Below are 13745 nucleotides of genomic sequence, written 5' to 3'. Positions count from 1 at the left end.
AGATCAATCGTGTACAACATGAAAGATTTCATGAATGGTTTAAATTGCATGTAAGTGAGCAAATGAACAAAAAAAACAAGATATTTTAGATTTTTTTTTCATTTCACATTAACAATATCAATACATCACAGGTGGCTGAGTTAGTTGAGGGTGGTGAGACAGTTCCAGAGGAGATTAAAATTTTAGCCAAGGAGCCAATTTTGGTTGCACAAAAATATAGTAGCTATACTATAAATGGGTACAACTTTCATACAAACTCCTATGATGAGGGTAGACCAGTTCAATGCAGTGGTGTAGCGCTGGTTGCACAGACCTCAAGTTTTGAGAGAGGAAATGATGATGCTGTCACAATAGGAAACATTTCATACTATGGTGTTATAAAGGAAATAATTGAGTTGGATTATCACCGTAGAGGAAAGATTGCTCTCTTCAAATGTGATTGGGTGGACAGCAAATGGGTTAAGACTGATCAATTTGGTATAACTACAGTAAATTTCAAGCACTTATTCAATACAGGGGAGAAGATAACAGATGAGCCTTTCATTTTAGCATCACAGGCAACTCAAGTTTACTATGTTCAAGATCCCATTGAAACAGATTGGTTTGCAGTTCGGTCCAAACCATGGCACTCTTATGATATGCAAGATCCTGAAATTGAAAACTTAGAGAATGATGAGATAGCTGTACCACTGCCTGAGCTACACCCCAATATTAATGTTGATCTTGGTGCTGGAGGTATTGGGTGTGTTAGGAAAGACATTGATGGAATTTTTGTTGGTGCAACTAAACCCAAAAAGTAAGATTTGTTTGGAATATTAGTGCAGCTTGAATTTATTGTCACTTTCTTGCAAAATTGTAAATTCATTGTCATTATTTCTTGCAAGAGTTGTAAAGTAATTCTAATGCAAATATCTTTTTTTCCTTATTTCAGGACCAGAGATGGCAAGCATGCAAAAAAAAAGTCAATATGAAATTGACAGAGATGCAAATGTTGCTAAAAACAAAGCATTCCTTAAATCATTAAACATATGTCATACAAATGGCCAACAGGGCACTTCCAAACCACCAAGGAAAAAAGCTAAGGTGAAGTATCATGATGCAGTTTTCCCCTTTTCCCTTTGATTTCTTCAGCCCTTTTCTTTCGAATTTTGATACTAAGTATCACCTGAATTAACATTCCATCCTCTGTTTAGTCCTGTATCTTGGAACTCATACTTTATGATCAAAGAATTCAGAAATGACTCATGTAACTATCTAGCCTAGTATGGACTGTAGTTGTCTCTAGTTGCTTTCCATAGAAACTTTTGCACCCCTTGTAGTGTAAAGAATTAGAACAAATCACAATGTGTTCTCCACTTGTTTTTGTTCAGAGGTTAGTCATTCTTGCATTCAGAGAATGGATGAGTAGAAGCTGTTCATCATATAATCAGGGATGTAGTGTTCATTGTCATGGCTCCTGCCTCTAACTGTATGTATATACATACATATAGGGATGTAGTGTTTTTAATGAGGCATGATCTGATTGTTTTTCATGTAATGCATACAAAATGTTTGACTTAGAATTTTTCTTGTAGACAACTCAGGGGACAGATGGAGTAGTAGTTGGAGGTCCAATATTACGGCCTAGGACACAAACAAATGCAGAAAATGGAGGTGTTGATGCTAATGACCCTCGAAATATGCCCTTAGCTGGTGAAGGTATTTCATTCAACATTTGCATGTATCGTTAATAAGTTGAGGTATATGAATATATAAAGTTCTTAACATCTCTTTTCATATGCAAGCAGAAAATATTCCAAGTGTTAATAATATACAGCTACAAAAGAAGGGGGGAAGAGGTATCACTAGAATGAATAGCATATATTCAAGGCAGAATAATCAACCTAAACTCAAGGTTCTCTTCAATGCTTATGGTCAACCGGTCGGTAGAAATGCTGCACCTTTTAAAAGCTTCATTGGTACATTGGTAAAAAGTAAGGAGTTCTCACTTGGGCACGATGATTGGAGACTTGTTGATATCAACCAAAAGTTCAAGTTATGGGATGATTTGAAGGTATTTTTTGCAATACAAATTTAATTACCTATAGTGCAGTAGTACATTACTTAAATTAAATTGCCTATACTTGTATCTATGCAATTATCTGTTTGCTGAATGCTAAATTTGCATGTTAAATTAGGAATACTATGATCTAGATGATGGTGCTATTGGCTTTGTCATGGCAACGGCTGCAAAGAAATAGAAGGATTTTAAGTCAGATTTGAAAAAGAAGTTCTTTCAAGTGTATGATGAGACCATGACTAGAGAGGACATCATGAATTTATGCGATGAAAGAGTTAGTGACCCTGATTGGAAGTGGCTTATTAATCACTGGAATTCTTCAAAGGCTGAAGTAAGATACTTTCAATTTAAAATTTAATGGTTGAATTACTACAATTTTACATAGTAGCACTCCACGTGTTGCTTTGATTGAGTAGTACACAAATGATTATGTATTTGTACTACAGTATCGCTCAATAGTAGGACAACAAAACCGTGCCAAGTCATTGGTGCCTCATACCTCTGGAAGCAAGAGCCATGCTTGTGTTGGATATGACTTGGTATGACAATGATTCTTTAATAAGAATTCAGTACACTATTATGGGTTATGTCCATAGCTAAAGTAACTAATTGTTGTAGTCTCAAGATATTGGTCGTGATGCTCGTAGAGATGAAATCTTTATTGCAACACACACCCACAAAGATGGAACTTCTTGTCAAGAAGCTGCTTCAACCATTGTAAGTATGTGTACATTGTTGTTGCCTACTAGCAAATACTATGTAATACTTACTGATGTCTATATGCAATATATTTATTGATTTACAGAATCAGCTAAAGGAAGTGGCAACAAACAACCCAGAACTGAAACATAAATCTATCCAAGAAGGTGACTTGTATTCACACGTTTGTGGAGAAAAGGAGCCCAGAGGGCGTGTTCGTGTTGTGGGACTAGGACCAACTCCTCAGGATATTGGCACACCTGGAGCTAAGAATTACATATCAACTAGGATGCAGATTGCAATTGAAGGTCGTCGGCAAGCAACCAAGCAAGTTGAAGTCCTAACAGATCGTGTAGACCAACTGCAGCAAGAACTAAATGAGATGAAGCAATTGATGCTTGTAGTACAGGGATCTAACTCGCATCATGGATCATATTCTCAAAATCCCACTGTGAGTACTTGCTAACCTCTTTCATCAACTTTTTTGTTGACAATTCCATCACAATGAATTATTTCAATTTGGTTTGTGACAGAATTTAAGGCGTGAACAAGAATTTGGTGGCAATGAAGAACAAGATCATCATAACTCTGAGGGTGACTTTGCCTCGGCAGAGAATCATGATTCAAATGATGATGGAACCATTGGTGCTCGTAGGCAAGTTCCAGCCCCAAGAATAAGTGCACAAAGTAATTACTCTACTGCATTGGGTGGAAAACCATCTCATCATGATCCTGAGTTTAAGGTATTTTGCGTCATGCTCTTTACTTATATAATAATACTAGCAGTGCTGACTTTATTTCTTAACTTTGTGTATCCATGGTGTTCAGGCTGGAGTAGATGTAATACTGTATGATATTCTTACATCTAGTCCTGTTGCTAAGGCAACAATTGTGTCAACGCACCCGTACTCGATGGTGGGACAAGCCCCTCTTGGTAAGAATTATTGTGAGGTTCTCATTGATATTGTGCTCAAAAGGAATGCTGTGCTACCACGTCCATATGATGATATTGGGACTATGGCTGAAGCTCACATGACGTGCATTGCATGGCCATATGTAAAGGTAATATCCTAAGCTAAATCCTATTTGAATTTTTTCCACTATTCATGAAATATTGACTGGTTGTTTCTCTTAGATGAAGGTACACAAGAAGACATCAAAGACTAACTAGCAAGCAGGTACACAATAGAGTCCCTTTTCTTTTTGCTGTATTTCCCATAGAACCACTGAACCAGCGGCATGATCATGTATTTATATTAGGGCAAATAACCTCACTTGAAACAACTAGTGATCACTCAACAGTTTACCTTGTGAGTGATAGGAACAATATACAAAATGCTGAATCAGTACTACAAACTTTTTTTTCATGAGTGTTTTATAAATTGCATGGCAATTTGAGTGTGGAACCATGAAAACATTCATAGACATGATCACTTAACTGAACACTTCTTGGTGACAAGTGAAATGCCATTGTATCTGCAATGATTAGTTCATTTGAGTCCTCTCCATGAGGGTAATACTTAACATTGTATCTGCAAGGTATTGTGGTCTATTGGACCTTGGTACTCCCATCACTGACTGTCCTGTTTGTAGGTGTGTCTACATTTTTGCATAGCATGTAATGTTTTGTCATTATTGGGGCATCTGAATCTGTACAGTTCATTGATTATAGCATTGGATGTTAGCTTACATATATTGATGATAGTAGTTCTGAAGTCTATCAATATAGTATTCCCTTATTCTGAAGTCGACCACCTGTTTTTTTTCCAATTCACCTTTCCCCATTTCAGCTGCAAACATATATATGTTGTTTCGTTGTGGTTACCACAAGTGAGGCAGACACTGAATCTTGGCTATCATGTTTCACATGGTGTTTTGTTGGGCTATCATGTGCTGCTTCTATGAAAAAAATAGTCCATGGAACTGTTAGATGAAAAAAATTGGGCTTTCACATATGGTGGCAGTATCTTCTATACTGTTTACATTTTTTATTTCAGCAAAGGGAATGTGATATTGTGGACTGAAGCATAGCTTTCCTTATTTTGCAGGCAACCATAAAAAGGGCTAGCAGAGGTGCTGTAAAAAAAACCAAGAACCTACAAGAACCATAAAAGAGATGATTTGTATTGTTTTTGGGACCTCGATACACCTACAAGAACCTTAGTTGCATCTAAGTTATGTAATTATTGCTATGTACTTGAAGAACTCCATTATATCTAAGTTGGACATTTATGTAATAGCTATTTGAGCTGATGGACAACTGCTATTTGTATCAGAATACTGCTATTGTGATACTGGTACTTGAAGGCTACTTGATGGATGAATAATAGTTATGAATAGTTTAATATTGTGTTATGCATGTGTGTAACTTACTAAAAGTGATAATCTGTGTTGCAAAATTTGGAGTGGTATTCATCCATGTATGTTGCAAATTTAATTTGAGGTATGGTTCATAAAATGGATGCTAATAGGTAATTAGTATATTTTTTTGTGTGGATTACCGACTGATTGCTTGTAAGTTATTGTGCTAGCCATCTATACATTAATTGTCGGCAAATCTATAACACAATGATATGCTATCTGTTGGGAATCTTCTTAAGTGTCGGTAAATGCCCATCTGTTGGTAAAACTATATGTCGGTAAATATGTAGCAACACTATCAGTCTATCTGTCAGCACATATTTATCTGTCGGGAAAGACCTTTGCCGGCAGCACTTGGCCTGACAGACCCTATCTGTCGGGAAAAGTTTTGCTGACAAATAATTTGACAGCATATAGGTCCTTTCCTAACAGATATGTAGTAAGCAAACTAGGGGCATGGTGTAGTGATATTTTCTCTAATTACCGTGATGTTGATATGGTACTTGTCCTGCAGACTCACTCGAATAAGAGCATCCAAATTTCTACCTTTTGTGAGTCCCCGGCTAATAGATTTGAGCAAAATGTACCATTGATCCTCTCTTTTTATATGCGCCTTTTTTTTAAGGGTAAAGATAGAACTTTATTAAATTTTGAATAAGGGATTACACTCCTAGTTTAGTAAGTCTAAGATTCTTGCAAGGGCACACAATTTTCACTCCGCACGAAATCTAGTACTCATTGCCATTTGTAGTAAAACATGTGCTACCCTATTTGCTTCTATTGTTATTACTGGCCAGAGGTTAGCTATAGTGATGACTGCTAATAGTACCCACCACATTTCTTTAGGATGTCTATAGAGACTTGTTTCAATTTATGAGGACATTTGTTCCCTTGAGTAAATATCTTTGTTTATAAGAGCTTCTTGGAGTCATCGTCCGAAAGAGGTTCCATCTTATAAATTTTGGCATCACTAGGATAGCAACAAGCTTCGGAGACATTAATTTTGCGTGTTTTTGTGATTATTCGAATGATATGAAAAATCACAACACCACGCAAAATCAGATGAATCCCCACGACAACACGCAAAATAGAGAAAATTTGATCTATAGCACAAGAAACACCCCGGTTATTAAGTAATAGCAAAGAAACAATCCCACTTTCGATGTATAGCACAATCCACTATTTTTTCTTCAATTTGTAGCACTTCCGTCACATTGGTGATGCGGGAAGACGATTGAGCCGTGGCTGGGGAGAGAAAATATTGAGAATGCCCTTTATCACACGGTAATGAGATGGTTTGGCTGAATCATGCGCTCTGTCCTTTATTTCCTTGCTGCCTTCTTCCTCGTTCCTGTGATCAGGAAGCTCGATCGGGCAGCTCCAGCAATAGTGGAAGCACAACCACGCGCGACAACGGCGAATGGATTCGGGGTTTACTTCCCCAAACTCGAACTCTCCTGAATTCCGTTGCAAGCAAGCCACGACTCGCTGCTATCGAGCCGGCTGCCAGCGTCGATCGAGCAAGCCGCCAGCCGCCACCATAGAGCAAGTAGGCAATCTCGGATCGTCTCCAATCCCCTCCGCCCGTCGCTTGCCGCCGCCGTCTCCCCCTCCACATGAAGGGTGCTGCGAAGGAGTTAAATTTTCTACTCCGAACTAACGCCGTTAGTTAAAAATGTGATGGAAGTGCTATTCATTGAAAGTGGGAATTTTTTATGCTATTTTTTGGTACTAGAGTTTTTCTTCTGCTATATGGATCTAATTTTCTCAAAAAAAAAATGTGTGATTATTCATCAAGAGTGCTTTATATGGGATGACCTCGTTGTTGTGATTATTCGGCGGATTTATTTCCTTTCATAAAAAGTTGATACGGTCTGCAAGTTGTCTTCCAATTTGCAGTTACACATTCTTTGATCATCTGTTCAGTATACATGATAAAATGATACTATCATGAATGTAAGGAATGGAACAGAAGAACATTGCTGTAAAAAGTAAATATATAGTTGAGGGCCTGCGGGCTGCAGCTACACGCATCAACTGCACTGCCATTCCTTCAAGCATATACCAGTTGGTTGTAGAATTACCAACTTCTGAATTTTAGAACCATGTTCAATGAAAATTCTGTTACAGCTAAACAAACCTGAACAAATGCAGCCTATGTACAGTACTGGTCACTGGTCTCGCCCAGTCCATTGAGTAGTAAATATTTTTATACAGATCCACCGCTTTCATCATCTTCGGGCTAGAAATAAGAAAGAAATCAAGAGATAAAAGTTAAGGCCAAAACAGAGAGAAAATATGTACTGAAAAACTAATATACGGAGCATGCATGATGCATAAACAGAGTTTGCACATTGACAATCATCTGTACGTATAGTATGTACAAACCTGCTGGACTTGGCAATGGTATTTTTTCAAATTAAGGGTGGGATGGTTGGGATGAACATGGACTTCACTCCTCAGCACTGCCTCCACTTCCGCAACCTCCACAATGCTGGCATTAGAGCATTGCAGGTACAGGATAACAACTTCAAGGAAAGGGAGGTGCCCCAACCCCAAGCCTGCAGGGTCCTCCCTCCTGCCCAGGTGCCCCAGCACATTGACCCTGAACTCAAGGTGCACAAGTATTGGCATTGCTCCCTGTTGAAACACGAACTCTAAGTTGGTCGTGCAATGCCTTAGATTTTGAAACAATCCATCTCCACCGGCGACGACGTAAGATAGCGGAATCCGGCTAGATATGTAGAGGTAACGAAGCGCTGGCAACCTCCCAATAGTCTGTAGATTCTGCACATCAATAAAGCCCACTCCTAGTTGAAGATAGGAAAGGTGTGCGACGTGCGAGGAGTTGATCCACAACGGTAGTCGTGGCAGAGAGATGGCTCTCAGCAAGAACTGGCGGAGACGTGGATGGGGTACCCAGCCTTCCCAACTGCTACCTAGGTACGCCCACTCTGCAGGTCCAGAGTGATCATAATGAACTTCAAGAACTTGTATGTTGCGAAGGTTGCACACGGATTCCACTAGAGATCTCCGTGAGTTCTGATCCATCTTGCAGAAGTGGATTTCAAGCACTCTTAGCTCCACCAACTTACCTAGCTCTACAACGGCGCTCGGGGACTTGTCAGCAGAGTGAAGGCGTAGTTGCTGTAGGGATGTCAGGCTCCCTATCACCCCTGCTGGCACTCTAGTGTTGCTGTCAGCTCTTAGGCAGATCAACCGCTTTAGCTTACCAATGGTTGATGGAAGTTCTTCTATACCTGTGAGCCATATGTCTAGCGTCTGCAATAACATGAGGTTCCCAACCTCCTTCGGGAGCTCGGCAATGGTCGTGTTCACTAGTCCTAGGTACTTGAGGTGAAGCAATTTCCCAATAGGCTCAAGATGAGTACTTCCGGTAAAATTACATAAATCTAAGACTAATACGCGCACAACTTTAAAGCTCCATAGGGGCATACAATCCATATGACCACACATGTAGGCATTGAATGACCTCACTTGAGCCATGCGCACATTCATCTCAGGGTTATGCTCTAGAATTCTTTTGTGGATGGCTAACCTACGAACATTGTTGCTCTGTGAAAGCATGTCCTGTTCCTTATCCAGCACAGTACAAAAATTATCTTCACTCGACAAGGAATGAATGAGATCAAGCACCATGTCATGAACCCGATAGCCCTCTATAATACCACTACGACAATGATCTGTTGGCTAGATCAAGCTTCTATTTATCAGCTCGTCGAGGAATCTCTCCCCTTGCTCAAATAACACTAGCCCCTTTTCCTCATGGACAAAACCTTCAGCTATCCACCTCCAAATCAATTGATATTTCTCAATCCAATAATCTTCTGGAAATATGGTTAGATGCAATAAGCAAGTCCTTAATTGAATAGGTAGATCGTAATAACTAAAAGACAATATCTTTCTTGTGTTCCGAACATCCTTGCTGTCTTCTTGTCCAAAGCCAATAGAGTCATAAACCTTAGACCATTCATTGTTGGGTTTACTGGCCAAAAGACTAGCTATTGTAATGATAGATAATGGTATACCACCACATTTCTTCAAAATCTTCTTTGATACCTTAGTCAACTGATTACTTGGATATTTTCCATCAAAACCAAATATTCTGTTGTAGAATAATTTTTCAGCATTGTCATCAGAAAGCGGTTGTATATTGTAAATGTCACCAACCTTTTTGGCAACTTTGGAAATACGAGTAGTTGTTATTATTCTACTTCCACAATTACTATCTGGCAAAGCATTTTTAATCAAATCCCATGTTGATGTCTCCCATATATCATCAATAACAATCAGGTACCTATCATCGGGAAAAAAAGTACCTATCATCAGAATGAGAATGCAGTACTCAGGAATATATTAGTAAAATTGTATATTTTGCGCTGTGCATGATCTAATGCTCAATAATAAATATGCTTGCCAAATACAAATCTACATATATACTTGAAGATGAGAAGGCATACCTCTTTTTATCAAGGAATTCTAGGAGCTCATTGATGAGCTGCCTTTCATCCAATGTTACAGCAGTGATGTGCATATATTTATGCTTGTCAAGTTCAAGAAGAATGTCCTTGAAAAATCTTTTCATGTCAGGGTTTCGACCCAAAGGAGCAAAAGCACAACAATCGAATTGCTCACCAAGTACTAGCATGTCATATACAGCTTTGGCAAGAGTTGTCTTGCCCAATCCTCCAACTCCAACGATAGAGACAATCTTGAGTTTCTCCTCGAATGCACCAGCACCTTTGGAGAGCCTCCTGATTAGCATGTCCCTTGCCCCATTTATGCCAATGAGCTCAGTGACCTTCTTGAATAGAGCTGTTAGACGAGGGTCGATAGTGGCCGTGGCTTGTGTATAACTAGCAAAAATGCTTTCAACCTTGTACCTATCACGCCGTTCTGCCACCTCCTTGACACGATCCTTAATGTCTTTGATCTCATTGGCAATTTGGTGGCAGGATCTGCCCTTCTTGAACAAGTTCACCATCTTCCTAATGAACCCTTCGGAGCACCCTAGGTCAGTTTGCTCAGAGCCCTGCTCGATGTGCACCTTGAAGGTGTCGGCGATGTCCTCCATGTCATAGGACAGCTCCTGGACCTCACGTGCCGATATCTTGACTTGATCGTCTAGCTGATCGAGTGGCACCTCGCCTACCATGCGGAGAGCAGCGTGCATCATCGGCAGCTCTCTTGAAAGGAACTTGATGTCTTTCTTCACGCTGCTGAGATTATAGGCATATAATGATTTAATCTATTCCATAAATAAATCATGACATTACAGATTAAAACTAGCATGAACGCATCATTAGATCTACACATGTAAACTACACAGTATAACATGAACAGATCAAATATGCGCAACATATTGAACACGTACCGAGTTGACGGACAGACCGGCTGCTTGGTCGAAACTTTTTGCAAGCGTCTACGAAGGCACGAAACACGCGAGCGAAGAGGAAGACGAGCCGTCACGAACGAACAGGGAGCAGTCGCGCGAAGCGCTTACCAAAAACCTTATTGCCGCCTTCTCCCGATGCAGGACGTCGAAGGCAGAGGTTCCGGAGACCTGCTCTCCCGATCGCCGGTGCACGCCGGCGAGCGAGATGGAGTAGTCGAGTTGACGGCGCAGTACAGAGTAGGAGGCAAACCCTAGATTGATTTCGCGTGTGTTGCGTGAAGACGGCGGGTCGATTTATATAGAGAAGGGTCGCTTGATCAGGGCGCCCGCACGATCTCTACTGCGCGTAACCGAACCGGATAAGTCGCGCGTAACTTATCCGGACTCCATGCCGTTTGCACGCACCGGATTTTTCGGAACGTTTCCAAAACAAAAACGAATCCGAATTTGCAGCAAAACAAAACTGCAAAAGGAGGCTGCATCTGCGCAAGGATGAGGAGCCAATTTTTCGGACCATTCGACGCGTACGTCGTGCACGCGCGCCGCCGGCCCGACGAGGCGAGCGAGCGCGCGTGTGTTTCCCCTCTTCTCTCCACCACACATGCTTCAAATGGCTAGGAGGGCATCCTCCCTTTTAAGGAGGTCCCCCTCTCCTAGAATAAGCAAGGTGGTACTAAACTCCACATGCATGCCATCCCATGAGGTGGGCTTTTGTGATTTTCCAAAGAATTAATCTTTGAGTGGGCTAAGGCCCATTCATTAATTCCAACACACGCTCCTTTGCAGGTTGTACTCCTCCTTGAGCAACTCTCCCAGCTTGCAGAGCAAGCTGCCCATCGCCCCTGTGGCGACCTCCATTTTTCGATTGCTCAATTTGGTATGTACTCTAAATATGATGTCCTCACTCTCTCAGCTCCTAGCTAGTTAGGGTCAATTTGGTACTGATCATTGATCAGCTGATCTTTTAAGAGCCTTTCATTGAGCCTGTCATCATCCGAGCTAAACACTCAGCTTGCTGCTTTTTGGCATCAACTTTTTTAGTGCTACTGCTACCTACCTACTACCTCTGTGTTTCACACTATAAAACATCTTAAGCTTTAAATAGATTTATACATATATTCATGTATGTGCTTTATATGTGTATCCAAATTCATATGAATATTAGTGAATCTAGATGAGGGATGGAGAGACCAAAACGTCTTATAATACTCCCTCCGTTACAAAATGCTTGATACCGTTGACTTTTTAGTACGTGTTTGACCATTCGTCTTATTCAAAAAATTTAAGTAATTATTTATTCTTTTTATATCCTTTGATTTATTATTAAATATACTTTCATGTACCCATATTGTTTTACATATTTCACATTTTTTTTAATAAGACGAACGATCAAACATGTGCTAAAAAGTCAACGGCGTCAAACATTTTAAAACGGAGGGAGTACCTACATACATACATCTGTTCTTCCTTTCCGAAAGATCTGTTCTTGGGGCAGATAAATGCAATCAAGAAAGATTAAATATAATCGTTCATTTTTTGGGGGGAAGTAGGAAATTCTCATAGAACCAAATTTCTTGACAAAAGATGGACTAAACAAATTAAAGTTACCTCAACATGAGGGTCTCCAGCTCCAACAGATCTACTCGGCTCGACCACTCAATATGATAACATTTTTTTTTTGGCAGTAGGGATGTTACAATGAGCCGGCCACAGGCAGGCACGTTGGAGGAAATATGATGAGTGAACCAAGCAGCTGCTAGCATGTTAACCTGTTTGAAATGGTTTATATATGGACAATTGCTTATAGGGGAACTGATCGAATGTCATATTATAAAGTTAATAAATAGTTTACAACAAGTTACCTAAGCAATGCTGATGTACAATGCTTTTAAAGAAATCGTACTCTTGAAAGTGTGATACGAATTAATCTGCGCATAATCCATCAACAGTAAGCTAGAAAAGAATGGGACAAAACATAGACTCAACCAAGGATACCAGTCCTAAAATAATGAAAACAAGGACAGCATCTTCTTGACTTTAGTATTTATTTAATTATTAATTATCCATCTATCAACTCCAGTAACAGAATAATTCTTCAAGGGAGTAGACTATCAACACCCCTGCCCCCACTTTTCCAAATGAATCATTAATTAATATAGTTCAGGCCCCACTAAAGGAACTAGTGGTTTGCCCTATGCAGTTTTGCGCGGAGCTAGATAATTCACGTAGAGTTAGATTTAATATATAGATCTGAAATTTATTTATATAGGTACCATTATATGTAGAACTGTAAAAGTATATTTGGATTTCATAGCTTCTATTTCTGTAAGCTCTAGATTTCATATACAACTATTAGATTTTATTTTCTGTAGGCTTAGATTTCATATACAACTTTTAACTTAGATTTCTATAGATATAGTTATATATATTATGTATTGAACTATATCAATCAATCTATATCGTTAATAATACGAACCTACCATGATCTAACGGTTAAGATCTTTTTTCTTTATCTGATTAATGTGGGAATTTTTAGCCTCCAGTGAAGGTAGATATATAGATCCATAACGTAGATATATTCGATCTACTCACCAGTTATGGATATGGTTCTTAGATATATAGATATATATAATCTACGATAGTTCATACATGTGACCTGTTGTAAATGAGAGGCCATCTTTATTATTGGATGGTAGTCATGAACCATAAATGAGAGGTCATCTCTAGCAGGTGATAGTCATGAACCATTACAGATGCCCTGTAATTGGTTATGACTACCGACCATTAGAGATAACCCCTCTGTAACTGGTCTCTACTAGCACTATCTAAAAGGTTTGCCTTTTCTACCGGAGGGTCGGAAATGAGACACCAATCAATATCACTGGGACAATATTTCCATGCATACATCAGCTCTTAGACAAAAAGTAGTGCAGAGTGCCGACAATGATCTAGCCATAATTAGCAAAAGTAATGTCAACATGCTCGTCGTTGTTTATTTTAAAAGTGGTATATACAAGCTACTAGCTGGGATTAGCTCCTCTAAGTGGAAAGAAAAAAAAGGAAGTGATACACACACACAAGACTCTGTTTAGCCCACATAGTAATGTAAGTACATGAATAGTATGATGATGCCCTGATCACCTAGCTCGAAGCAAAACAAAACTTTTCCCAGGCTTGCATTTAATTACGAAGTGCATTAGATTATTATAC

General features: G+C 39.5%; 1 pseudogene; it reads right to left on the bottom strand.

The window, feature by feature from the left end:
- Positions 1–7328: 7328 nt before the first annotated feature.
- Positions 7329–11393, bottom strand: LOC127755887 (disease resistance protein Pik-2-like; annotated as a pseudogene).
- Between the last annotated feature and the right edge of the window lie 2352 nt (positions 11394–13745).

Source organism: Oryza glaberrima, chromosome 11, assembly GCF_000147395.1.
Source record: "Oryza glaberrima chromosome 11, OglaRS2, whole genome shotgun sequence".
NCBI lineage: Eukaryota > Viridiplantae > Streptophyta > Magnoliopsida > Poales > Poaceae > Oryza > Oryza glaberrima.
The sequence above is the reverse complement of the archived record's forward strand: the minus strand, read 5'-3'. Positions and strand labels throughout refer to the sequence as shown.